Source organism: Carcharodon carcharias, chromosome 12, assembly GCF_017639515.1.
Source record: "Carcharodon carcharias isolate sCarCar2 chromosome 12, sCarCar2.pri, whole genome shotgun sequence".
Lineage (NCBI taxonomy): Eukaryota > Metazoa > Chordata > Chondrichthyes > Lamniformes > Lamnidae > Carcharodon > Carcharodon carcharias.
In genome coordinates, this window is record NC_054478.1 from 15,920,762 (window position 1) to 15,947,317 (window position 26,556).

A 26,556-nucleotide genomic window follows, 5' to 3' on the forward strand; every position below is an offset into this window, starting at 1 on the left:
GTTTCGGCGTTTCTGTGTGTTTCAGTGTTTCCATGTGTTTCAGAGCTTCTATTTATTGCAGTGTTTCAGTGTGTTTCAGAGTTTCAGTGTATTTCAGGGTTTCTGTGTATTTTAGGTTTTCAGTGTGTCTCAGGTTTTCTGTGTGTTTCAGGGTTTCAATGTGTTTCAGGGTTTCAGTTTGTTTCGGGGTTTCTGTGTGTTTCAGGGTTTCTGTGTATTTCAGGGTTTCAGTGTTTTTCAGGGTTTCTGTGTATTTTAGGGTTTCAGTGTGTCTTAGGGTTTCTGTGTTTTTCAGGGTTTCAATGAATTCCGGGGTTTCAGTGTGTTTCAATGTTTCAGTGTGTTTTAGGGTTTCAAAGTGTTTCAGGGTTTCTGTGTATTTCAGGGTTTCAATGTGTTTGTGTATTTCAGGGTTTCTGTGTGTTTCGGAATTTCAGTGCATTTTAGTGTATCCATGTTTTTCTGTGTGTTTCAGGGTTTCATTGTGTTTCGTGGTTTCAGTTTATTTTAGGGTTTTAGTGTGTTTCGGGGTTTCTGTGTATTTCAGGGTTTCAGTGTTTTTCAGGTTTTTAGTGTGTTTCGGGGTTTCTGTGTATTTCAGGGTTTCTGTGTATTTCAGAGTTTCAGTGTATTTCAGGGTTTCTGTGTATTTTAGGTTTTCAGTGTGTCTCAGGGTTTCTGTGTGTTTCAGGGTTTCTGTGTATTTCAGAGTTTCAGTGTATTTCAGGGTTTCTCTGTATTTTAGGTTTTCAGTGTGTCTCAGGGTTTCTGTGTGTTTCAGGGTTTCAATGTGTTTCAGGGTTTCAGTTTGTTTTGGGGTTTCTGTGTGTTTCAGGGTTTCTGTGTTTTTCAGGGTTTCTGTGTTTTTCAGGGTTTCAGTGTTTTTCAGGGTTTCTGTGTATTTTAGGGTTTCAGTGTGTATTAGGGTTTCTGTATGTTTCAGGGTTTCAATGAATTCCGGGGTTTCAGTGTGTTTCAGGGTTTCAGTGTGTTTCAGGGTTTCAATGTGTTTCAGGGTTTCAATGTGTTTCAGTGTATTTCAGGGTTTCTGTGTGCTTCGGAGTTTCAGTGCATTTTAGTGTATCCGTGTGTTTCTGTGTGTTTCAGGGTTTCATTGTGTTTCGGGGTTTCAGCGTTTCTGTGTGTTTCCATGTCTTTCGGCGTTTCAGTGAATTTCAGGGGTACAGTATGTTTCAGAGTTTCTGTGTATTTCAGGGTTTCAGTGTGTTTCGCGGTTTCTTTGCATTTCCGGGTTTCTGTGTGTTTCAGGGTTTCTCTGTGTTTCGGGGTCCTGTGTATCTCAGGGGGTCAATGATTTTTGGGGTTTCTATTTATTTCAGGTTTTCATTCTGTTTCGGAGTTTCTGTGTATTTCAGGGTTTCTGTGTATTTTAGGTTTTCAGTGTGTCTCAGGGTTTCTGTGTGTTTCAGGGTTTCAATGTGTTTCAGGGTTTCAGTTTGTTTCGGGGTTTCTGTGTGTTTCAGAGTTTCTGTGTATTTCAGGGTTTCTGTGTATTTCAGGGTTTCAGTATTTTTCAGGGTTTCTGTGTATTTTCGGGTTTCAGTGTTTGTTAGGGTTTCTGTGTTTTTCAGGGTTTCAATGAATTCCGGGGTTTCAGTGTGTTTCAGGGTTTCAGTGTGTTTCAGGGTTTCAATGTGTTTCAGTGTATTTCAGGGTTTCTGTGTGTTTTGGAGTTTCGGTGCATTTTAGTGTATCCGTGTGTTTCTGTGTGTTTCAGGGTTTCATTGTGTTTCGGGGTTTCAGTTTGTTTTGGCGTTTCTGTGTGTTTCCATGTGTTTCGGCGTTTCAGTGTATTTCAGGGGTACAATATGTTTCAGAGTTTCTGTGTATTTCAGGGTTTCAGTGTGTTTCGCGGTTTCTTTGCATTTCCGGGTTTCTGTGTGTTTCAGGGTTCTATGTATCTCAGGGGGTAAATGATTTTTGGGGTTTCTATTTATTTCAGGTTTTCGGTCTGTTTCAGGGTTTCTGTGTATTTCAGGGTTTCAGTGTATTTCAGGTTTTTAGTGTGCTTCGGGGTTTCTGTGTATTTCAGGGTTTTGTGTATTTCAGAGTTTCAGTGTATTTCAGGGTTTCAGTATATTTCAGGGTTTCTGTGTATTTCAGAGTTTCAGTGTATTTCAGGGTTTCTCTGTATTTTAGGTTTTCAGTGTGTCTCAGGGTTTCTGTGTGTTTCAGGGTTTCAATGTGTTTCAGGGTTTCAGTTTGTTTTGGGGTTTCTGTGTGTTTCAGGGTTTCTGTGTTTTTCAGGGTTTCTGTGTTTTTCAGGGTTTCAGTGTTTTTCAGGGTTTCTGTGTATTTTAGGGTTTCAGTGTGTATTAGGGTTTCTGTATGTTTCAGGGTTTCAATGAATTCCGGGGTTTCAGTGTGTTTCAGGGTTTCAGTGTGTTTCAGGGTTTCAATGTGTTTCAGGGTTTCAATGTGTTTCAGTGTATTTCAGGGTTTCTGTGTGCTTCGGAGTTTCAGTGCATTTTAGTGTATCCGTGTGTTTCTGTGTGTTTCAGGGTTTCATTGTGTTTCGGGGTTTCAGCGTTTCTGTGTGTTTCCATGTCTTTCGGCGTTTCAGTGAATTTCAGGGGTACAGTATGTTTCAGAGTTTCTGTGTATTTCAGGGTTTCAGTGTGTTTCGCGGTTTCTTTGCATTTCCGGGTTTCTGTGTGTTTCAGGGTTTCTCTGTGTTTCGGGGTCCTGTGTATCTCAGGGGGTCAATGATTTTTGGGGTTTCTATTTATTTCAGGTTTTCATTCTGTTTCGGAGTTTCTGTGTATTTCAGGGTTTCTGTGTAGTTCAGAGTTTCTGTGTATTTCAGGGTTTCTGTGTATTTTAGGTTTTCAGTGTGTCTCAGGGTTTCTGTGTGTTTCAGGGTTTCAATGTGTTTCAGGGTTTCAGTTTGTTTCGGGGTTTCTGTGTGTTTCAGAGTTTCTGTGTATTTCAGGGTTTCTGTGTATTTCAGGGTTTCAGTGTTTTTCAGGGTTTCTGTGTATTTTCGGGTTTCAGTGTTTGTTAGGATTTCTGTGTTTTTCAGGGTTTCAATGAATTCCGCGGTTTCAGTGTGTTTCAGGGTTTCATTGTGTTTCAGGGTTTCAATGTGTTTCAGTGTATTTCAGGGTTTCTGTGTGTTTTGGAGTTTCGGTGCATTTTAGTGTATCCGTGTGTTTCTGTGTGTTTCAGGGTTTCATTGTGTTTCGGGGTTTCAGTTTGTTTTGGCGTTTCTGTGTGTTTCCATGTGTTTCGGCGTTTCAGTGTATTTCAGGGGTACAATATGTTTCAGAGTTTCTGTGTATTTCAGGGTTTCAGTGTGTTTCGCGGTTTCTTTGCATTTCCGGGTTTCTGTGTGTTTCAGGGTTCTATGTATCTCAGGGGGTCAATGATTTTTGGGGTTTCTATTTATTTCAGGTTTTCGGTCTGTTTCAGGGTTTCTGTGTATTTCAGGGTTTCAGTGTATTTCAGGTTTTTAGTGTGCTTCGGGGTTTCTGTGTATTTCAGGGTTTTGTGTATTTCAGAGTTTCAGTGTATTTCAGGGTTTCAGTATATTTCAGGGTTTCTGTGTATTTCAGAGTTTCAGTGTATTTCAGGGTTTCTGTGTATTTTAGGTTTTCATTGTGTCTCAGGATTTCTGTGTGTTTCAGGGTTTCAATGTGTTTCAGGGTTTCAGTTTGTTTCGGGTTTTCTGTGTGTTTCAGGGTTTCTTTGTATTTCAGGGTTTCAGTGTTTTTCAGGGTTTCTATGTATTTTAGGGTTGCAGTGTTTGTTCGGGTTTCTGTGTGTTTTAGTGTTTCAATGTGTTTCAGGGTTTCTGTGTATTTCAGGGTTTCGATGTGTTTCAGTGTATTTCAGGGTTTCTGTGTGTTTCGGAGTTTCAGTGCATTTTAGTGTATCCGTGTGTTTCTGTGTGATTCAGGGTTTCATTGTTTGTCGGGGTTTCAGTTTGTTTCGGCGTTCTGTGTGTTTCAGTGTTTCCATGTGTTTCGGCATTTCAGTGTATTTCAGGGGTACAATGTGTTTTGGGGTTTCAGTGTATTTCAGGGTTTCAGTGAGTTTCGTGGTTTCAGTTTATTTTAGGGTTTTAGTGTGTCTCAGGGTTTCTGTGCGTTTCAGGGTTCCAGTGTGTTTCGGGGTTTCTGTGTATTTCAGGTTTTCTGTGTATTTCAGAGTTTCAGTGTATTTCAGGGTTTCAATGAATTCTGGGGTTTCAGTGTGTTTCGGGTTTTCTGTGTATTTCAGGATTTCATTGTGTTTCGGGGTTTCAGTGTTTTTCAGGGTTTCTGTCTATTTTAGGGTTTCAGTGTGTCTTAGGGTTTCTGTGTGTTTCAGGGTTTCAATGAATTCCGGGGTTTCAGTGTGTTTCAGGGTTTCAGTGTGGTTTAGGGTTTCAGTGTGTTTCAGGGTTTCCATGTGTTTCAGTGTTTTTCAGGGTTTCTGTGTGTTTCGGAGTTTCGGTGCATTTTAGTGTATCCGTGTGTTTCTGTGTGTTTCAGGGTTTCAATGTGTTTCAGGGTTTCAGTTTGTTTCGGGGTTTCTGTGTGTTTCAGGATTTCTGTGTATTTCAGGGTTTCAGTGTATTTCAGGGTTTCTGTGTATTTCAGAGTTTCTGTGTATTTCAGGGTTTCTGTGTATTTTAGGTTTTCAGTGTGTCTCAGGGTTTCTGTGTGTTTCAGGTTTTCATTGTGTTGCAGGGTTTCAGTTTGTTTCGGGGTTTCTGTGTGTTTCAGGGTTTCTGTGTGTTTCAGGGTTTCTGTGTATTTCAGGGTTTCAGTGTATTTCAGGGTTTCTGTGTATTTCAGAGTTTCAGTGTATTTCATTGTGTTTCTGTGTATTTTACGTTTTCAGTGTGTCTCAGGGTTTCTGTGTGTTTCAGGGTTTCAATGTGTTTCAGGGTTTCAGTTTGTTTCGTGGTTTCAGTGTGTTTCAGGGTTTCAGTGTGTTTTAGGGTTTCAATGTGTTTCAGGGTTTCAATGTGTTTCAGTGTATTTCAGGGTTTCTGTGTGTTTTGGAGTTTCGGTGCATTTTAGTGTATCCGTGTGTTTCTGTGTGTTTCAGGGTTTCATTGTGTTTCGGGGTTTCAGTTTGTTTCGGCGTTTCTGTGTGTTTCCATGTGTTTCGGCGTTTCAGTGTATTTCAGGGGTACAATATGTTTCAGAGTTTCTGTGTATTTCAGGGTTTCAGTGTGTTTCGCGGTTTCTTTGCATTTCCGGGTTTCAGTGTGTTTCAGGGTTCTGTGTATCTCAGGGGGTCAATGATTTTTGGGGTTTCTATTTATTTCAGGTTTTCGGTCTGTTTCAGGGTTTCTGTGTATTTCAGGGTTTCAGTGTATTTCAGGCTTTTAGTGTGTTTCGGGTTTTCTGTGTATTTCAGGGTTTCTGTGTATTTCAGAGTTTCAGTGTATTTCAGGGTTTCTGTGTATTTTAGGTTTTCAGTGTGTCTTAGGGTTTCTGTGTGTTTCAGGGTTTCAATGAATTCCGGGGTTTCAGTGTGTTTCAGGGTTTCAGTGTGTTTTAGGGTTTCAATGTGTTTCAGGGTTTCCATGTGTTTCAGTATATTTCAGGGTTTCTGTTTGTTTCGGAGTTTCAGTGCATTTTAGTGTATCCGTGTGTTTCTGTGTGTTTCAGGGTTTCAATGTGTTTCAGGGTTTCAGTTTGTTTCGGCGTTTCTGTGTTTTTCAGGGTTTCTGTGTATTTCAGGGTTTCTGTGTATTTCAGACTTTCAGTGTATGTCAGGGTTTCTGTGTATTTTAGGTTTTCAGTGTGTCTCAGGGTTTCTGTGTTTTTCAGGGTTTCAATGAATTCCGGGGTTTCAGTGTGTTTCAGGGTTTCAGTATGTTTCAGGGTTTCAATGTGTTTCAGTGTATTTCAGGGTTTCTGTGTGTTTTGGAGTTTCGGTGCATTTTAGTGTATCCGTGTGTTTCTGTGTGTTTCAGGGTTTCATTGTGTTTCGGGGTTTCAGTTTGTTTCGGCGTTTCTGTGTGTTTCCATGTGTTTCGGCGTTTCAGTGTATTTCAGGGGTACAATATGTTTCAGAGTTTCTGTGTATTTCAGGGTTTCAGTGTGCTTCGCGGTTTCTTTGCATTTCCGGGTTTCTGTGTGTTTCAGGGTTCTATGTATCTCAGGGGGTCAATGATTTTTGGGGTTTCTATTTATTTCAGGTTTTTGGTCTGTTTCAGGGTTTCTGTGTATTTCAGGGTTTCAGTGTATTTCAGGTTTTTAGTGTGCTTCGGGGTTTTTGTGTATTTCAGGGTTTCTGTGTATTTCAGAGTTTCAGTGTATTTCAGAGTTTCAGTGTATTTCAGGGTTTCTGTGTATTTTAGGTTTTCATTGTGTCTCAGGGTTTCTGTGTGTTTCAGGGTTTCTGTGTATTTCAGGGTTTCAGTGTTTTTCAGGGTTTCTATGTATCTTAGGGTTTCAGTGTTTGTTCGGGTTTCTGTGTGTTTTAGCGTTTCAATGTGTTTCAGGGTTTCTGTGTATTTCAGGGTTTCGATGTGTTTCAGTGTATTTCAGGGAGTCTGTGTGTTTCGGAGTTTCAGTGCATTTTAGTGTATCCGTGTGTTTCTGTGTGATTCAGGGTTTCATTGTTTTTCGGGGTTTCAGTTTGTTTCGGCGTTCTGTGTGTTTCAGTGTTTCCCTGTGTTTCGGCATTTCAGTGTATTTCGGGGTACAATGTGTTTTGGGGTTTCAGTGTATTTCAGGGTTTCAGTGAGTTTCGTGGTTTCAGTTTATTTTAGGGTGTTAGTGTGTCTCAGGGTTTCTGTGCGTTTCAGGGTTCCAGTGTGTTTTGGGGTTTCCGTGTATTTCAGGTTTTCTGTGTATTTCAGAGTTTCAGTGTATTTCAGGGTTTCAATGAATTCCGGGGTTTCAGTGTCTTTCAGGGTTTCAGTGTGTTTTAGGGTTTCAATGTGTTTCAGGGTTTCTGTGTATTTCAGGGTTTCAATGTGTTTCAGTGTATTTGAGGGTTTCTGTGTGTTTCGGAGTTTCAGTGCATTTTAGTGTATCCGTGTGTTTCTGTGTGATTCAGGATTTCATTGTGTTTCGGGGTTTCAGTTTGTTTCGGCGTTCTGTGTGTTTCAGTGTTTCCATGTGTTTCGGCATTTCAGTATATTTCAGGGGTACAATGTGTTTTGGGGTTTCAGTGTATTTCAGGGTTTCAGTGAGTTTCGTGGTTTCAGTTTATTTTAGGGTTTTAGTGTGTCTCAGGGTTTCTGTGCGATTCAGGGTTCCAGTGTGTTTCGGGGTTTCTGTGTATTTCAGAGTTTCAGTGTATTTCAGGGTTTCAATGAATTCTGGGGTTTCAGTGTGTTTCGGGGTTCTGTGTATTTCAGGATTTCATTGTGTTTCGGGGTTTCAGTGTTTTTCAGTGTTTCTGTGTATTTTAGGGTTTGTGTGTCTTAGGGTTTCTGTGTGTTTCAGGGTTTCAATGAATTCCGGGGTTTCAGTGTGTTTCAGGGTTTCAGTGTGTTTTAGGGTTTCAATGTGTTTCAGGGTTTCCATGTGTTTCAGTATATTTCAGGGTTTCTGTTTGTTTCGGAGTTTCGGTGCATTTTAGTGTATCCGTGTGTTTCTGTGTGTTTCAGGGTTTCAATGTGTTTCAGGGTTTCAGTTTGTTTCGGCGTTTCTGTGTTTTTCAGGGTTTCTGTGTATTTCAGGGTTTCTGTGTATTTCAGACTTTCAGTGTATGTCAGGGTTTCTGTGTATTTTAGGTTTTCAGTGTGTCTCAGGGTTTCTGTGTTTTTCAGGGTTTCAATGAATTCCGGGGTTTCAGTGTGTTTCAGGGTTTCAGTGTGTTTCAGGGTTTCAATGTGTTTCAGTGTATTTCAGGGTTTCTGTGTTTTTTGGAGTTTCGGTGCATTTTAGTGTATCCGTGTGTTTCTGTGTGTTTCAGGGTTTCATTGTGTTTCGGGGTTTCAGTTTGTTTCGGCGTTTCTGTGTGTTTCCATGTGTTTCGGCGTTTCAGTGTATTTCAGGGGTACAATATGTTTCAGAGTTTCTGTGTATTTCAGGGTTTCAGTGTGCTTCGCGGTTTCTTTGCATTTCCGGGTTTCTGTGTGTTTCAGGGTTCTATGTATCTCAGGGGGTCAATGATTTTTGGGGTTTCTATTTATTTCAGGTTTTTGGTCTGTTTCAGGGTTTCTGTGTATTTCAGGGTTTCAGTGCATTTCAGGTTTTTAGTGTGCTTCTGGGTTTTTGTGTATTTCAGGGTTTCTGTGTATTTCAGAGTTTCAGTGTATTTCAGGGTTTCTGTGTATTTTAAGTTTTCAGTGTGTCTCAAGGTTTCTGTGTGTTTCAGGGTTTCAATGTGTTTCAGGGTTTCAGTTTGTTTCGGGGTTTCTGTGTGTTTCAGGTTTCTGTGTATTTCAGGGTTTCAGTATATTTCAGGGTTTCTGTGTATTTCAGAGTTTCAGTGTATTTCAGGGTTTCTGTGTATTTTAGGTTTTCATTGTGTCTCAGGGTTTCTGTGTGTTTCAGGGTTTCTGTGTATTTCAGGGTTTCAGTGCTTTTCAGGGTTTCTATGTATTTTAGGGTTTCAGTGTTTGTTCGGGTTTCTGTGTGTTTTAGCGTTTCAATGTGTTTCAGGGTTTCTGTGTATTTCAGGGTTTCGATGTGTTTCAGTATATTGCAGGGTGTCTGTGTGTTTCGGAGTTTCAGTGCATTTTAGTGTATCCGTGTGTTTCTGTGTGATTCAGGGTTTCATTGTTTTTCGGGGTTTCAGTTTGTTTCGGCGTTCTGTGTGTTTCAGTGTTTCCATGTGTTTCGGCATTTCAGTGTATTTCGGGGTACAATGTGTTTTGGGGTTTCAGTGTATTTCAGGGTTTCAGTGAGTTTCGTGGTTTCAGTTTATTTTAGGGTTTTAGTGTGTCTCAGGGTTTCTGTGCGTTTCAGGGTTCCAGTGTGTTTTGGGGTTTCCGTGTATTTCAGGTTTTCTGTGTATTTCAGAGTTTCAGTGCATTTCAGGGTTTCAATGAATTCTGGGGTTTCAGTGTGTTTCGGGGTTTCTGTGTATTTCAGGATTTCAGTGTGTTTCGGGGTTTCAGTGTTTTTCAGGGTTTCTGTGTATTTTAGGGTTTCAGTGTGTCTTAGGGTTTCTGTGTGTTTCAGGGTTTCAATGAATTCCGGGGTTTCAGTGTGTTTCAGGGTTTCAGTGTGTTTTAGGGTTTCAGTGTATTTCAGGGTTTCTGTGTGTTTCGGAGTTTCGGTGCATTTTAGTTTATCCGTGTTTTTCTGTGTGTTTCAGGGTTTCAATGTGTTTCAGGGTTTCAGTTTGTTTCGGCCTTTCTGTGTGTTTCAGGGTTTCTGTGTATTTCAGAGTTTCTGTGTATTTCAGGGTTTCTGTGTATTTTAGGTTTTCAGTGTGTCTCAGGGTTTCTGTGTGTTTCAGGGTTTCATTGTGTTGCAGGGTTTCAGTTTGTTTTGTGGTTTCTGTGTGTTTCAGGGTTTCTGTGTGTTTCAGGGTTTCTGTGTATTTCAGGGTTTCAGTGTATTTCAGAGTTTCTGTGTATTTCAGGGTTTCTGTGTATTTTAGGTTTTCAGTGTGTCTCAGGGTTTCTGTGTGTTTCAGGTTTTCATTGTGTTGCAGGGTTTCAGTTTGTTTCGGGGTTTCTGTGTGTTTCAGGGTTTCTGTGTGTTTCAGGGTTTCTGTGTATTTCAGGGTTTCAGTGTATTTCAGGGTTTCTGTGTATTTTAGGTTTTCAGTGTGTCTCAGGGTTTCTGTGTGTTTCAGGGTTTCAATGTGTTTCAGGGTTTCAGTTTGTTTCGGGGTTTCTGTGTGTTTCAGGGTTTCTGTGTATTTCAGGGTTTCAGTGTTTGTTAGGGTTTCTGTGTGTTTCAGGGTTTCAATGAATTCCGTGGTTTCAGTGTGTTTCAGGGTTTCAGTGTGTTTTAGGGTTTCAATGTGTTTCAGGGTTTCAATGTGTTTCAGTGTATTTCAGGGTTTCTGTGTGTTTTGGAGTTTCAGTGCATTTTAGTGTATCCGTGTGTTTCTGTGTGATTCAGGGTTTCATTGTGTTTCGGGGTTTCAGTTTGTTTCGGCGTTTTGTGTGTTTCAGTGTTTCCATGTGTTTCGGCATTTCAGTATATTTCAGGGGTACAATGTGTTTTGGGGTTTCAGTGTATGTCAGGGTTTCAGTGAGTTTCGTGGTTTCAGTTTATTTTAGGGTTTTAGTGTGTCTCAGGGTTTCTGTGCGTTTCAGGGTTCCAGTGTGTTTCGGGTTTTCTGTGTATTTCAGGTTTTCTGTGTATTTCAGAGTTTCAGTGTATTTCAGGGTTTCAATGAATTCTGGGGTTTCAGTGTGTTTCGGGGTTTCTGTGTATTTCAGGATTTCAGTCTGTTTCGGTTTTTCTATGTTTTTCAGGGTTTCTGTGTATTTAAGGGTTTCAGTGTGTCTTAGGGTTTCAATGTGTTTTAGGGTTTCAATGTGTTTCAGGGTTTCCATGTGTTTCAGTATATTTCAGGGTTTCTGTGTGTTTCGGAGTTTCAGTGCATTTTAGTGTATCCGTGTGTTTCTGTGTGTTTCAGGGTTTCAGTGTGTTTTAGGGTTTCAATGTGTTTCAGGGTTTCCATGTGTTTCAGTATATTTCAGGGTTTCTGTGTTTTTCGGAGTTTCAGTGCATTTTAGTGTATCCTTGTGTTTCTGTGTGTTTCAGGGTTTCAATGTGTTTCAGGGTTTCAGTTTGTTTCGGGGTTTCTGTGTGTTTCAGTGTTTCTGTGTATTTCAGGGTTTCTGTGTATTTCAGAGTTTCAGTGTATGTTAGGGTTTCTGTGTATTTTAGGTTTTCAATGTGTCTCAGGGTTTCTGTGTGTTTCAGGGTTTCATTGTGTTTCAGCGTTTCAGTTTGTTTTGGGGTTTCTGTGTGTTTCAGGGTTTCTGGGTATTTCAGGATTTCAGTGTATTTCAGGGTTTTTGTGTATTTCAGTGTATTTCAGGGTTTCTGTGTATTTTAGGTTTTCATTGTGTCTCAGGGTTTCTGTGTGTTTCAGGGTTTCAATGTGTTTCAGGGTTTCAGTGTTTTTCAGGGTTTCTGTTTATTTTAGGGTTTCAGTGTTTCTTACGGTTTCTGTGTGTTTCAGGGTTTCAATGAATTCCGGGGTTTCAGTGTGTTTCAGGGTTTCAGTGTGTTTTAGGCTTTCAATGTGTTTCAGGGTTTCAATGTGTTTCAGTGTATTTCAGGGTTTCTGTGTGTTTCGGAGTTTCGGTGAATTTTAGTGTATCCGTGTGTTTCTGTGTGTTTCAGGATTCCATTGTGTTTCGGGGTTTCAGTTTGTTTCGGCGTTTCTGTGTGTTTCCATGTCTTTCGGCGTTTCAGTGTATTTCAGGGGTACAATATGTTTCAGAGTTTCTGTGTATTTCAGGGTTTCAGCGTGTTTCGCGGTTTCTTTTCATTTCCGGGTTTCAGTGTGTTTCAGGGTTCTGTGTATCTCAGGGGGTCAATGATTTTTGGGGTTTCTATTTATTTCAGGTTTTCAGTCTGTTTCAGGGTTTCTGTGTATTTCAGGGTTTCAGTGTATTTCAGGATTTTAGTGTGTTTCGGGGTTTCTGTGTATTTCAGGGTTTCTGTGTATTTCAGAGTTTCAGTGTATTTCAGGGTTTCTGTGTATTTTAGGTTTTCAGTGTGTCTCAGGGTTTCTGTGTGTTTCAGGGTTTCAATGTGTTTCAGGGTTTCAGTTTGTTTCGGGGTGTCTGTGTGTTTCAGGTTTTCAAAGAATTCCTGGGTTTCAGTGTGTTTCAGGGTTTCATTGTGTTTTAGGGTTTCAATGTGTTTCAGGCTTTCAATGTGTTTCAGTGTATTTCAGGGTTTCTGTTTGTTTCGGAGTTTCGGTGCATTTTAGTGTATCCGCTTGTTTCTGTGTGTTTCAGGGTTTCATTGTGTTTCAGGGTTTCAGTTTGTTTCGGCGTTTCTGTGTGTTTCAGTGTTTCCATGTGTTTCAGAGCTTCTATGTATTTCAGGGTTTCACTGTGTTTCGGGGTTCTGTGTATCTCAGGGGGTCAATGATTTTTGGGGTTTCTATTTATTTCAGGTTTTCAGTCTTTTTCAGGATTTCTGTGTATTTCCGGGTTTCAGTGTATTTCAGGTTTTTAGTGTGTTTCGGGGTTTCTGTGTATTTCAGGGTTTCTGTGTATTTCAGAGTTTCAGTGTATTTCAGGGTTTCTGTGTATTTTAGGTTTTCAGTGTGTCTCAGTGTTTCTGTGTGTTTCAGGGTTTCAATGTGTTTCAGGGTTTCAGTTTGTTTCGGGGTTTCTGTGTGTTTCAGGGTTTCTGTGTATTTCAGGGTTTCAGTGTTTTTCAGGGTTTCTGTGTATTTTTGCGTTTCAGTGTGTCTTAGGGTTTCTGTGTGTTTCAGGGTTTCAATGAATTCCGGAGTTTCAGTGTGTTTTATGGTTTCAATGTGTTTCAGGGTTTCTGTGTATTTCAGGGTTTCAATGTGTTTCAGTGTATTTCAGGGTTTCTGTGTGTTTCGGAGTTTCAGTGCATTTTAGTGTATCCGTGTGTTTCTGTGTGTTTCGGGTTTTCATTGTGTTTCGGGGTTTCAGTTTGTTTCGGCGTTTCTGTGTGTTGCAGTGTTTCCATGTGTTTCGGTGTTTCAGTGTATCAGGGGTACAATGTGTTTTGGGGTTTCAGTGTATTTCAGGGTTTCAGTGAGTTTCGTGGTTTCAGTTTATTTTAGGGTTTTAGTGTGTCTCAGGGTTTCTGTGCGTTTCAGGGTTTCAGCCTGTTTCATGTTTTCATTGTGTTTCGGGGTTTCTGTGTATTTCAGGGTTTCTGTGTATTTCAGAGTTTCAGTGTATTTCTGGGTTTCAATATGTTTCCAGTTTTCAGTGTGTTTCGGGTTTCTGTGTGCTTTGGGGTTTCAATGTGTTTCAGGAATTCTGTGTATTTCAGGGTTTCAATGTGTTTCAGTGTATTTCAGGGTTTCTGTGTGTTTCAGTGGTTCAGTGTATTTCAGGGTTTTAGTGTGTTTCGTGGTTTTTGTACTTTTCCAGGTTTCTGTGTGTTTCAGGGTTTCATTGCGTTTCGGGCTTCTGTATATTTCAGGGGTTCAATGTTTTTCGGGGTTTCAGTGTATTTCAGGGTTTTCAATCTGTTTTGGTGCTTCAATGAGTTTAAGGATTTCTGTTTATTTCCGGGTTTCCGTGTTTTACAGGTTGTCGATGTATTTCAGGGTTTCAGCGTGTTCCAGGGTTTCTGTGTGTTTCGGAGTTTCAGTGTATTTCAGGGTTTCTGTGTATTTTAGGTTTTCAATGTGTCTCAGGGTTTCTGTGTGTTTCAGGGTTTCAATGTGTTTCAGGGTTTCAGTTTGTTTCGGGGTTTCTGTGTGTTTCCGGGTTTCTGTGTATTTCAGGGTTTCAGTGTTTTTCAGGGTTTCTGTGTATTTTTGCGTTTCAGTGTGTCTTAGGGTTTCTGTGTGTTTCAGGGTTTCAATGAATTCCGGGGTTTCAGTGTGTTTCAGAGTTTCAGTGTGTTTTATGGTTTCAATGTGTTTCAGGGTTTCTGTGTATTTCAGGGTTTCAATGTGTTTCAGTGTATTTCAGGGTTTTTGTGTGTTTCGGAGTTTCAGTGCATTTTAGTGTATCCGTGTGTTTCTGTGTGTTTCGGGTTTTCATTGTGTTTCGGGGTTTCAGTTTGTTTCGGCGTTTCTGTGTGTTGCAGTGTTTCCATGTGTTTCGGCGTTTCAGTGTATCAGGGGTACAATGTGATTTGGGGTTTCAGTGTATTTCAGGGTTTCAGTGAGTTTCGTGGTTTCAGTTTATTTTAGGGTTTTAGTGTGTCTCAGGGTTTCTGTGCGTTTCAGGGTTTCAGCGTGTTTCAGGTTTTCATTGTGTTTCGGGGTTTCTGTGTATTTCAGGGTTTCTGTGTATTTCAGAGTTTCAGTGTATTTCTGGGTTTCAATGTGTTTCCAGTTTTCAGTGTGTTTCGGATTTCTGTGTGCTTTGGGGTTTCAATGTGTTTCAGGAATTCTGTGTATTTCAGGGTTTCAATGTGTTTCAGTGTATTTCAGGGTTTCTGTGTGTTTCAGTGGTTCAGTGTATTTCAGGGTTTTAGTGTGTTTCGTGGTTTTTGTACTTTTCCAGGTTTCTGTGTGTTTCAGGGTTTCATTGCGTTTCGGGCTTCTGTATATTTCAGGGGTTCAATGTTTTTCGGGGTTTCAGTGGATTTCAGGGTTTTCAATCTGTTTTGGTGCTTCAATGAGTTTAAGGATTTCTGTATATTTCCGGGTTTCCGTGTTTTACAGTTTGTCGATGTATTTCAGGGTTTCAGCGTGTTCCAGGGTTTCTGTGTGTTTCGGAGTTTCAGTGCATTTTAGTCTATCCGTATGTTTCTGTGTGTTTCAGGGTTTCATTGTGTTTCATGGTTTCAGTTTATTTTAGGGTTTTAGTGTGTTTCGGGGTTTCTGGGTATTTCAGGGTTTCATTGTTTTTCAGGTTTTTAGTGTGTTTCGGGGTTTCTGTATATTTCAGGGTTTCTGTGTATTTCAGAGTTTCAGTGTATTTCAGGGTTTCTGTGTATTTTAGGTTTTCAGTGTGTCTCAGGGTTTCTGTGTATTTCAGAGTTTCAGTGTATTTCAGGGTTTCTGTGTATTTTAGGTTTTCAGTGTGTCTCAGGGTTTCTGTGTGTTTCAGCGTTTCAATGTCTTTCAGGGTTTCAGTTTGTTTCGGGGTTTCTGTGTGTTTCAGGGTTTCTGTGTATTTCAGGGTTTCAGTGTTTTTCAGGGTTTCTGTGTATTTTAGGGTTTCATTGTGCCTTAGGGTTTCTGTATTTTTCAGGGATTCAATGAATTCAGGGGTTTCAGTGTGTTTCAGGGTTTCAATGTGTTTCAGGGTTTCAATGTGTTTCAGTGTATTTCAGGGTTTCTGTGTGTTTCGGAGTTTCAGTGCATTTTAGTGTATCCGTGTGTTTCTGAGTGTTTCAGGGTTTCATTGTGTTTCGGGGTTTCAGTTTGTTTCGGCGTCTCTGTGTGTTTCCATGCCTTTCGGCGTTTCAGTGTATTTCAGGGGTACAATATGTTTCAGAGTTTCTGTGTATTTCAGGGTTTCAGTGTGTTTCGTGGTTTCTTTGCATTTCCGGGTTTCTGTGTGTTTCAGGGTTTCACTGTGTTTCGGGGTTCTGTGTATCTCAGGGGGTCAATGATTTCTGGGGTTTCTATTTATTTCAGGTTTTCAGTCTGTTTCGGGGTTTCTGTGTATTTCAGGGTTTCTGTGTATTTCAGAGTTTCAGTGTATTTCAGGGTTTCTGTGTATTTTAGGTTTTCAGTGTGTCTCAGGGTTTCTGTGTGTTTCAGGGTTTCAATGTGTTTCAGGGTTTCAGTTTGTTTCGGGGATTCTGTGTGTTTCAGGGTTTCTGTGTATTTCAGGGTTTCAGTGTTTTTCAGGGTTTCTGTGTGTTTCAGGGTTTCAATGAATTCCGAGGTTTCAGCGTGTTTCAGGGTTTCAGTGTGTTTTAGGGTTTCAATGTGTTTCAGGGTTTCAATGTGTTTCAGTGTATTTCAGGGTTTCTGTGTGTTTTGGAGTTTCGGTGCATTTTCGTGTATCCGTGTGTTTCTGTGTGTTTCAGGGTTTCATTGTGTTTCGGGGTTTCAGTTTGTTTCGGCGTTTCTGTGTGTTTCCAAGTGTTTCGGCGTTTCAGTGTATTTCAGGGGTACAATATGTTTCAGAGTTTCTGTGTATTTCAGGGTTTCAATGTGTTTCGCGGTTTCTTTGCATTTCCGGGTTTCAGTGTGTTTCAGGGTTTCACTGTGTTTCGGGGTTCTGTGTATCTCAGGGCGTCAATGATTTTTGGGGTTTCTATTTATTTCAGGTTTTCGGTCTGTTTCAGGGTTTCTGTGTATTTCAGGGTTTCAGTGTATTTCAGGTTTTTAGTGTGTTTCGGGGTTTCTGTGTATTTCAGGAATTCTGTGTATTTCAGAGTTTCAGTGTATTTCCGGGTTTCTGTGTATTTTAGGTTTTCAGTGTGTCTCAGGGTTTCTGTGTGTTTCAGGGTTTCAATGTGTTTCGGGGTTTCAGTTTGTCTCGGGGTTTCTGTGTGTTTCAGGGTTTCTGTGTATTTCAGGGTTTCAGTATATTTCAGGGTTTCTGTGTATTTCAGAGTTTCAGTGTATTTCAGGGTTTCTGTGTATTTTAGGTTTTCAGTGTGTCTCAGGGTTTCTGTGTGTTTCAGGGTTTCAATGTGTTTCAGGGTTTCAGTTTTTTTCGGGGTTTCAGTGTGTCTTAGGGTTTCTGTGTGTTTCAGGGTTTCAATGAATTCCAGGCTTTCAGTGTGTTTCAGGGTTTCAGTGTGTTTTAGGGTTTCAATGTGTTTCAGGGTTTCAATGTGTTTCAGTGTATTTCATGGTTTCTGTGTGTTTCAGTGTTTCAGTGTATTTCAGGGTTTTAGTGTGTTTCGTGGTTTTTGTACTTTTCCAGGTTTCTGTGTGTTTCAGGGTTTCATTGCGTTTCGGGTTTCTGTATATTTCAGGGTTTCAATGTTTTTCGGGGTTTCAGTGTATTTCAGGGTTTTCAATTTGTTTTGGTGCTTCAATGTGTTTAAGGATTTCTGTATATTTCCGGGTTTCCGTGTTTTACAGGTTGTCGATGTATTTCAGGGTTTCAACGTGTTCCAGGGTTTCTGTGTGTTTCGGAGTTTCACTGCATTTTAGTGTATCCGTGTGTTTCTGTGTGTTTCAGGGTTTCATTGTGTTTCGTGGTTTCAGTTTATTTTAGGGTTTTAGTGTTTTTCAAGTTTTTAGTGTGTTTCGGGGTTTCTGTGTATTTCAGGGTTTCTGTGTATTTCAGAGTTTCCTGTGTATTTCAGGGTTTCTGTGTATTTTAGGTTTTCAGTGTGTCTCAGGGTTTTGGTGTATTTCAGGGTTTCTGTGTATTTCAGAGTTTCAGTGTATTTCAGGGTTTCAGTGTGTTTTGCGGTTTCTTTGCATTTCCGGGTTTCTGTATGTTTCAGGGTTTCATTGTGTTTCGGGGTTCTGTGTATCTCAGGGGGTCAATGATTTTTGGGGTTTCTATTTATTTCAGGTTTTTAGTGTGTTTCGGGGTTTCTGTGTATTTCAGGGTTTCTGTGTATTTCAGGTTTTTAGTGTGTTTCGGGGTTTCTGTGTATTTCAGGGTTTCTGTGTATTTTAGGTTTTCAGTGTGTCTCAGGGTTTCTGTGTGTTTCAGGGTTTCAATATGTTTCAGGGTTTCAGTTTGTTTCGGGGTTTCTGTGTGTTTCACGGTTTCTGTTTATTTCAGGTTTTCAGTGTTTTTCAGGGTTTCTGTGTATTTTAGGGTTTCAGTGTTTGTTAGGGTTTCTGTGTGTTTCAGGGTTTCAATGAGTTCTGGGGTTTCAGTGTGTTTCAGGGTTTCAGTGTGTTTTAGGGTTTCAATGTGTTTCAGTGTATTTGAGGGTTTCTGTGTGTTTCGGAGTTTCGGTGCATTTTAGTGTATCCGTGTGTTTCTGTGTGTTTCAGGGTTTCATTGTGTTTCGGGTTTTCATTTTGTTTCGGCGTTTCTGTGTGTTTCCATGTGTTTCGACGTTTCAGTGTATTTCAGGGGTACAATATGTTTGAGTTTCTGTGTATTTCAGGGTTTCAGTGTGTTTCGCGGTTTCTTTCCATTTCCGGGTTTCTGTGTGTTTCAGGGTTTCACTGTGTTTCGGGGTTCTGTGTATATCAGGGGATCAATGATTTTTGGGGTTTCTATTTATTTCAGGTTTTCGGTCTGTTTCAGTATTTCTGTGTATTTCAGGGTTTCAGTGTATTTCAGGTTTTTAGTGTGTTTCGGGGTTTCTGTGTGTTTCAGGGTTTCTGTGTATTTCAGGGTTTCAGTGATTTTCCGGGTTTCTGTGTATTTTAGGGTTTCAGTGTGTCTTCGGGTTTCTGTGTGTTTCAGGCTTTCAATGAATTCCGTGGTTTCAGTGTGTTTCAGGGTTTCACTGTGTTTCAGGGTTTCAATGTGTTTCAGTGTATTTCAGGGTTTCTGTGTGTTTCGGAGTTTCAGTGCATTTTAGTGTATCCGTGTGTTTCTGTGAGTTTCAGGGTTTCATTGTGTTTCGGGGTTTCAGTTTGTTTCGGCGTTTCTGTGTGTTTCCATGTCTTCTGGCGTTTCAGTGTATTTCAGGGGTACAAGATGTTTCAGAGTTTCTGTGTATTTCAGGGTTTCAGTGTTTGTTAGGATTTCTGTGTATTTCAGGGTTTCAATGAATTCCGGGGTTTCAGTGTGTTTCAGGGCTTCAGTGTGTTTTAGGGTTTCAATGTGTTTCAGGGTTTCAATGTGTTTCAGTGTATTTCAGGGTTTCTGTGTGTTTTGGAGTTTCGGTGCATTTTAGTGTATCCTTGTGTTTCTGTGTGTTTCAGGGTTTCATTGTGTTTCGGGGTTTCAGTTTGTTTTGGCGTTTCTGTGTGTTTCCATGTGTTTCGGCGTTTCAGTGTATTTCAGGGGTACAATATGTTTCAGAGTTTCAGTGTATTTCAGGGTTTCAGTGTGTTTCGCTGTTTCTTTGCATTTCTGGGTTTCTGTGTGTTTCAGGGTTTCATTGTGTTTCGGGGTTCTGTGTATCTCAGGGGGTCAATGATTTTTGGGGTTTCTATTTATTTCAGGTTTTTAGTGTGTTTCGGGGTTTCTGTGTATTTCAGGGTTTCTGTGTATTTCAGGTTTTTAGTGTGTTTCGGGGTTTCTGTGTATTTCAGGGTTTCTGTGTATTTTAGGTTTTCAGTGTGTCTCAGGGTTTCTGTGTGTTTCAGGGTTTCAATATGTTTCAGGGTTTCAGTTTGTTTCGGGGTTTCTGTGTGTTTCACGGTTTCTGTTTATTTCAGGTTTTCAGTGTTTTTCAGGGTTTCTGTGTATTTTAGGGTTTCAGTGTTTGTTAGGGTTTCTGTGTGTTTCAGGGTTTCAATGAGTTCTGGGGTTTCAGTGTGTTTCAGGGTTTCAGTGTGTTTTAGGGTTTCAATGTGTTTCAGTGTATTTGAGGGTTTCTGTGTGTTTCGGAGTTTCGGTGCATTTTAGTGTATCCGTGTGTTTCTGTGTGTTTCAGGGTTTCATTGTGTTTCGGGTTTTCATTTTGTTTCGGCGTTTCTGTGTGTTTCCATGTGTTTCGACGTTTCAGTGTATTTCAGGGGTACAATATGTTTGAGTTTCTGTGTATTTCAGGGTTTCAGTGTGTTTCGCGGTTTCTTTCCATTTCCGGGTTTCTGTGTGTTTCAGGGTTTCACTGTGTTTCGGGGTTCTGTGTATATCAGGGGATCAATGATTTTTGGGGTTTCTATTTATTTCAGGTTTTCGGTCTGTTTCAGTATTTCTGTGTATTTCAGGGTTTCAGTGTATTTCAGGTTTTTAGTGTGTTTCGGGGTTTCTGTGTGTTTCAGGGTTTCTGTGTATTTCAGGGTTTCAGTGATTTTCCGGGTTTCTGTGTATTTTAGGGTTTCAGTGTGTCTTCGGGTTTCTGTGTGTTTCAGGCTTTCAATGAATTCCGTGGTTTCAGTGTGTTTCAGGGTTTCACTGTGTTTCAGGGTTTCAATGTGTTTCAGTGTATTTCAGGGTTTCTGTGTGTTTCGGAGTTTCAGTGCATTTTAGTGTATCCGTGTGTTTCTGTGAGTTTCAGGGTTTCATTGTGTTTCGGGGTTTCAGTTTGTTTCGGCGTTTCTGTGTGTTTCCATGTCTTCTGGCGTTTCAGTGTATTTCAGGGGTACAAGATGTTTCAGAGTTTCTGTGTATTTCAGGGTTTCAGTGTTTGTTAGGATTTCTGTGTATTTCAGGGTTTCAATGAATTCCGGGGTTTCAGTGTGTTTCAGGGCTTCAGTGTGTTTTAGGGTTTCAATGTGTTTCAGGGTTTCAATGTGTTTCAGTGTATTTCAGGGTTTCTGTGTGTTTTGGAGTTTCGGTGCATTTTAGTGTATCCTTGTGTTTCTGTGTGTTTCAGGGTTTCATTGTGTTTCGGGGTTTCAGTTTGTTTTGGCGTTTCTGTGTGTTTCCATGTGTTTCGGCGTTTCAGTGTATTTCAGGGGTACAATATGTTTCAGAGTTTCAGTGTATTTCAGGGTTTCAGTGTGTTTCGCTGTTTCTTTGCATTTCTGGGTTTCTGTGTGTTTCAGGGTTTCACTGTGTTTCGGGGTTCTGTGTATCTCAGGGGGTCAATGATTTTTGGGGTTTCTATTTATTTCAGGTTTTCGGTCTTTTTCAGGATTTCTGTGTATTTCAGGGTTTCAGTGTATTTCAGAGTTTCAGTGTATTTCAGGGTTTCTGTGTATTTTAGGTTTTCAGTGTGTCTCAGGGTTTCTGTGTGTTCGGGGTTTCTGTGTGTTTCAGGGTTTCTGTGTATTTCAGGGTTTCAGTGTATTTCAGGGTTTCTGTGTATTTCAGAGTTTCAGTGTATTTCAGGGTTTCTGTGTATTTTAGGTTTTCAGTGTGTCTCAGGGTTTCTGTGTGTTTCGGGGTTTCATTGTGTTTCGGGGTTTCAGTTTGTTTCGGCGTTTCTGTGTGTTTCCATGTGCTTCGGCGTTTCAGTGTATTTCAGGGGTACAATATGTTTCAGAGTTTCTGTGTATTTCAGGGTTTCAGTGTGTTTCGCGGTTTCTTTGCATTTCCGGGTTTCAGTGTGTTTCAGGGTTTTGTGTATCTCAGGGGGTCAATGATTTTTGGGGTTTCTATTTATTTCAGGTTTTCGGTCTGTTTCAGGGTTTCTGTGTATTTCAGGGTTTCAGTGTATTTCAGGTTTTTAGTGTGTTTCGGGGTTTCTGTGTATTTCAGGGTTTCTGTGTATTTCAGAGTTTCAGTGTATTTCAGGGTTTCACTGTATTTTAGGTTTTCAGTGTGTCTCAGAGTTTCTGTGTGTTTCAGGGTTTCAATGTGTTTCAGGGTTTCAGTTTGTTTCGGGGTGTCTGTGTGTTTCAGGGTTTCTGTGTATTTCAGGGTTTCAGTGTATTTCAGGGTTTCTGTGCATTTCAGAGTTTCAGTGTATTTCAGGGTTTCTGTGTATTTTAGGTTTTCAGTGTGTCTCAGGGTTTCTGTGTGTCTCAGGGTTTCAATGTGTTTCAGGGTTTCAGTTTGTTTCGGGGTTTCTGTGCGTTTCAGGGTTTCAGTGTATTTCAGGGTTTCAGTGTATTTCAGGGTTTCAGTGTTTTTCAGGGTTTCTGTGTATTTTAGGGTTTCAGTGTGTCTTAGGGTTTCTGTGTGTTTCAGGGTTTCAATGAATTCCGGGGTTTCAGTGTGTTTCAGGGTTTCAGTGTGTTTTATGGTTTCAATGTGTTTCAGGGTTTCAATGTGTTTCTGTGTATTTCATGGTTTTTGTGTGTTACGGAGTTTCAGTGCATTTTAGTGTATCCGTGTGTTTCTGTGTGTTTCAGGATTTCATTGTGTTTCGGGGTTTCAGTTTGTTTCGGCGTTTCTGTGTGTTTCAGTGTTTCCATGTGTTTCGGCATTTCAGTGTATTTCAGGGGTACAATGTGTTTCGGGGTTTCTGTGTATTTCAGGGTTTCTGTGTGTTTCAGAGTTTCAGTGTATTTCAGGGTTTCAATGTGTTTCCAGTTTTCAGTGTGTTTCGGGGATTCTGTGTGCTTTGGGGTTTTGAATGTGTTTCAGGAATTCTGTGTATTTCAGGGTTTCAGTGTGTTTCAGTGTATTTCAGGGTTTCTGTGTGTTTCGTGGTTTTTGTACTTTTCCAGGTTTCTGTGTGTTTCAGGGTTTCATTGCGTTTCGGGCTTCTGTGTATTTCAGGGGTTCAATGTTTTTCGGGGTTTCAGTGTATTTCAGGGTTTCTGTGTATTTCAGAGTATCAGTGTATTTCAGAGTATCAGTGTATTTCAGGGTTTCTGTGTATTTTAGGTTTTCAGTGTGTCTCAGGATTTCTGTGTGTTTCAGGGTTTCAATGTGTTTCAGGGTTTCAGTTTGTTTCGGGGTTTCTGTGTGTTTCAGGGTTTCAGTGTATTTCAGGGTTTCTGTGTATTTCAGGGTTTCTGTGTATTTCAGAGTTTCAGTGTATTTCAGGGTTTCTGTGTATTTTAGGTTTTCAGTGTGTTTCAGGGTTTCAATGTGTTTCAGGGTTTCAGTTTGTTTCGTGGTTTCTGTGTGTGTTTCAGGGTTTCTGTGTATTTCAGGGTTTCTGTGTATTTTAGGGTTTCTGTGTGTTTCGGGGTTTCAATGAATTCTGTGGTTTCAGTGTGTTTCTGGGTTTCAGTGTGTTTCTGGGTTTCAGTGTGTTTCAGGGTTTCAATGTGTTTCAGTGTATTTCAGGGTTTCTGTGTGTTTCGGAGTTTCAGTGCATTTTAGTGTATCCGTGTGTTTCTGTGTGTTTCAGGGTTTCATTGTGTTTCGGGGTTTCAGTTTGTTTCGGCGTTTCTGTGTGTTTCCATGTGTTTCGGCGTTTCAGTGTATTTCAGGGGTATAATATGTTTCAGAGTTTCTGTGTATTTCAGGGTTTCAGAGTGTTTCGCGATTTCTTTGCATTTCCGGGTTTCAGTGTGTTTCAGGGTTTCACTGTGTTTCGGGGTTCTGTGTATCTTAGGGGGTCAATGATTTTTGGGGTTTCTATTTATTTCAGCTTTTCTGTCTGTTTCAGGGTTTCAGTGTATTTCAGGTTTTTAGTGTGTTTCGGGGTTTCTGTGTATTTCAGGGTTTCTGTGTATTTTAGGTTTTCATTGTGTCTCAGGGTTTCTGTGTGTTTCAGGGTTTCAATGTGTTTCAGGGTTTCAGTTTGTTTCGGGGTTTCTGTGTGTTTCAGGGTTTCTGTGTATTTCAGAGTTTCAGTGTATTTCAGGGTTTCTGTGTATTTCAGAGTTTCAGTGTATTTCAGGGTTTCTGTGTATTTTAGGTTTTCAGTGTGTCTCAGGGTTTCTGTGTGTTTCAGGGTTTCAATGAATTCCGGGGTTTCAGTGTGTTTCAGGGTTTCAGTGTGTTTTAGGGTTTCAATGTGTTTCAGGGTTTCAATGTGTTTCAGTGTATTTCAGGGTTTCAGTGAGTTTCAGGGTTTCAGTTTATTTTAGGGTTTCAGTGTGTCTCAGGGTTTTTGTACGTTTCAGGGTTTCAGTGTGTTTCAGGGTTTCAGTGTGTTTCAGATTTTCCATGTGTTTTGGGGTTTCTGTGTATTTCAGGGTTTCTGTGTATTTCAGAGTTTCAGTGTATTTCAGGGTTTCAATGAATTCCGGGGTTTCAGTGTGTTTCGGGGTTTCTGTGTGTTTTAGGGTTTCATTGTGTTTCAGGGTTTCTGCATATCTCAGGGTTTCAATGTGTATCAGTGTATTTCAGGGTTTCTGTGTGTTTCGGAGTTTCAGTGCATGTTAGTGTATCCGTGTGTTTCAGTTTATTTCAGGGTTTCAGTGTGTTTCATGGTTTCTGTGCATTTCCGAGTTTCTGTGTGTTTCAGGGTTTCATTGTGTTTCGGAGTTCTGTGTATTTCAGGGTTTCAATGTTTTTTGGGGTTTCAGTGTATTTCAGGGTTTCAATGTATTTCAGGGTTTCACTTTGTTTCGGCGTTTCAGTGTGTTTCAGTGTTTCCATGTGTTTCGGCGTTTCAATGTAGTTCAGGGGTTCCATGTGTTTTGGGGTTTCAGTGTATTTCAGGGTTTCAGTGAGTTTCGGGGTTTCAGTTTATTTTAGGGTTTCAGTGTGTCTCAGGGTTTCTGTGCGTTTCAGGGTTTCAGTGTGTTTCAGGTTTTCAGTGTGTTTTGGGGTTTTTGTGTATTTCAGGGTTTCTGTGTATTTCAGAGTTTCAGTGTATTTCAGGGTTTCAATGAATTCCAGGGTTTCAGTCTGTTTCAGGGTTTCTGTGTATTTCAGGGTTTCAATGTGTTTCCAGTTTTCAGTATGTTTCAGGGTTTCAATGTGTTTTGGGGTTTCAATGTGTTTCAGGAATTCTGTGTATTTCAGGGTTTCAATGTGTTTCAATGTATTTCAGGGTTTCTGTGTGTTTCAGTGGTTCATTGCGTTTCAGTCTTCTGTGTATTTCAAGGGTTCAGTGTTTTCGGGGTTTCAGTATATTTCAGGGTTTTCAATCTGTTTTGGGGCTTCAATGTGTTTAAGGATTTCTGTATATTTCAGGGTTTCCGTGTGTTACAGGTTGTCGGTGTATTTCAGGGTTTCAACGTGTTCCAGGGTTTCTGTGTATTTCAGAGTTTCTGTGTATCTCAGGGTTTCAATGTTTTCCGGGGTTTCTGTATATTTCAGGGTTTCAATGTGTTTTGGGGTTTCAGTGTGTTTCGGTGTTTCTGTGCATTTCAGGTTTTCTCCGTATTTCAGGGTCTCTGCATTTCAGGATTTCAATGTGTTCCAGGGTTTCTGTGTACTTCAGGATTTTGTGTATTTCAGGGTTTCAGTGTGTTTTGGGTTTTCAATATGTTCTGTCATTTCAGTGTGTTTCAGGCTTTCTGTTTATTTCAGAGCTTCAATGTATTTGGGGGTTTCACTGTGTTTTGGGGTTTCTGTGTATTTCAGGGTTTCAAAGTGTTACAGGTCGTCGGTGTATTTCAGGTTTTCAATGTGTTCCAGGGTTTCTGTGTATTTCAGTGTTTCAATGTTTTCCGGGTTTTATGTGCATTTCAGGGTTTCTGTGTACTTCAAGGTTTGAATGTGTTCTGTGGTTTCAGTGTGTCTCAGAGTTTCTGTGCATTTCAGGGTTTCTGTGTATTTCAAGGTTTGAATGTGTTCTGGGGTTTCAGTGTGTCTCAAAGTTTCTGTGTATTTCAGGGTTTCAATGTATTTTGGGGTTTCAGTGTTTTTTGGGGTTTCTGTGCATTTCGGGATTTCAATGTATTCCGGGATTTCTGTGTACTTCAGGATTTTATGTATTTCAGGTATTCAGTGTGTTTCACGGTTTCACTGTGTTTCGTGTTTCCTGTGTATTTCAGGGGTCCAATGTTTTCTGGGGTTTCTGTGCATTTCAGGGTTTCTGTGTATTTCAGGGTTTCAGTGAGTTTCGTGGTTTCAGTTTATTTTAGGGTTTTAGTGTGTCTCAGGGTTTCTGTGCGTTTCAGGGTTTCAGCCTGTTTCATGTTTTCATTGTGTTTCGGGGTTTCTGTGTATTTCAGGGTTTCTGTGTATTTCAGAGTTTCAGTGTATTTCTGGGTTTCAATATGTTTCCAGTTTTCAGTGTGTTTCGGGTTTCTGTGTGCTTTGGGGTTTCAATGTGTTTCAGGAATTCTGTGTATTTCAGGGTTTCAATGTGTTTCAGTGTATTTCAGGGTTTCTGTGTGTTTCAGTGGTTCAGTGTATTTCAGGGTTTTAGTGTGTTTCGTGGTTTTTGTACTTTTCCAGGTTTCTGTGTGTTTCAGGGTTTCATTGCGTTTCGGGCTTCTGTATATTTCAGGGGTTCAATGTTTTTCGGGGTTTCAGTGTATTTCAGGGTTTTCAATCTGTTTTGGTGCTTCAATGAGTTTAAGGATTTCTGTTTATTTCCGGGTTTCCGTGTTTTACAGGTTGTCGATGTATTTCAGGGTTTCAGCGTGTTCCAGGGTTTCTGTGTGTTTCGGAGTTTCAGTGTATTTCAGGGTTTCTGTGTATTTTAGGTTTTCAATGTGTCTCAGGGTTTCTGTGTGTTTCAGGGTTTCAATGTGTTTCAGGGTTTCAGTTTGTTTCGGGGTTTCTGTGTGTTTCCGGGTTTCTGTGTATTTCAGGGTTTCAGTGTTTTTCAGGGTTTCTGTGTATTTTTGCGTTTCAGTGTGTCTTAGGGTTTCTGTGTGTTTCAGGGTTTCAATGAATTCCGGGGTTTCAGTGTGTTTCAGAGTTTCAGTGTGTTTTATGGTTTCAATGTGTTTCAGGGTTTCTGTGTATTTCAGGGTTTCAATGTGTTTCAGTGTATTTCAGGGTTTTTTGTGTGTTTCGGAGTTTCAGTGCATTTTAGTGTATCCGTGTGTTTCTGTGTGTTTCGGGTTTTCATTGTGTTTCGGGGTTTCAGTTTGTTTCGGCGTTTCTGTGTGTTGCAGTGTTTCCATGTGTTTCGGCGTTTCAGTGTATCAGGGGTACAATGTGATTTGGGGTTTCAGTGTATTTCAGGGTTTCAGTGAGTTTCGTGGTTTCAGTTTATTTTAGGGTTTTAGTGTGTCTCAGGGTTTCTGTGCGTTTCAGGGTTTCAGCGTGTTTCAGGTTTTCATTGTGTTTCGGGGTTTCTGTGTATTTCAGGGTTTCTGTGTATTTCAGAGTTTCAGTGTATTTCTGGGTTTCAATGTGTTTCCAGTTTTCAGTGTGTTTCGGATTTCTGTGTGCTTTGGGGTTTCAATGTGTTTCAGGAATTCTGTGTATTTCAGGGTTTCAATGTGTTTCAGTGTATTTCAGGGTTTCTGTGTGTTTCAGTGGTTCAGTGTATTTCAGGGTTTTAGTGTGTTTCGTGGTTTTTGTACTTTTCCAGGTTTCTGTGTGTTTCAGGGTTTCATTGCGTTTCGGGCTTCTGTATATTTCAGGGGTTCAATGTTTTTCGGGGTTTCAGTGGATTTCAGGGTTTTCAATCTGTTTTGGTGCTTCAATGAGTTTAAGGATTTCTGTATATTTCCGGGTTTCCGTGTTTTACAGTTTGTCGATGTATTTCAGGGTTTCAGCGTGTTCCAGGGTTTCTGTGTGTTTCGGAGTTTCAGTGCATTTTAGTCTATCCGTATGTTTCTGTGTGT

General features: G+C 40.3%; 1 protein-coding gene across 3 annotated transcripts in view; it reads left to right on the forward strand.

The window, feature by feature from the left end:
• Positions 1-26,556, forward strand: part of LOC121284848 (tensin) — a 738,828-nt gene that overhangs the window by 571,285 nt on the left and 140,987 nt on the right. The window lies entirely within an intron of this gene.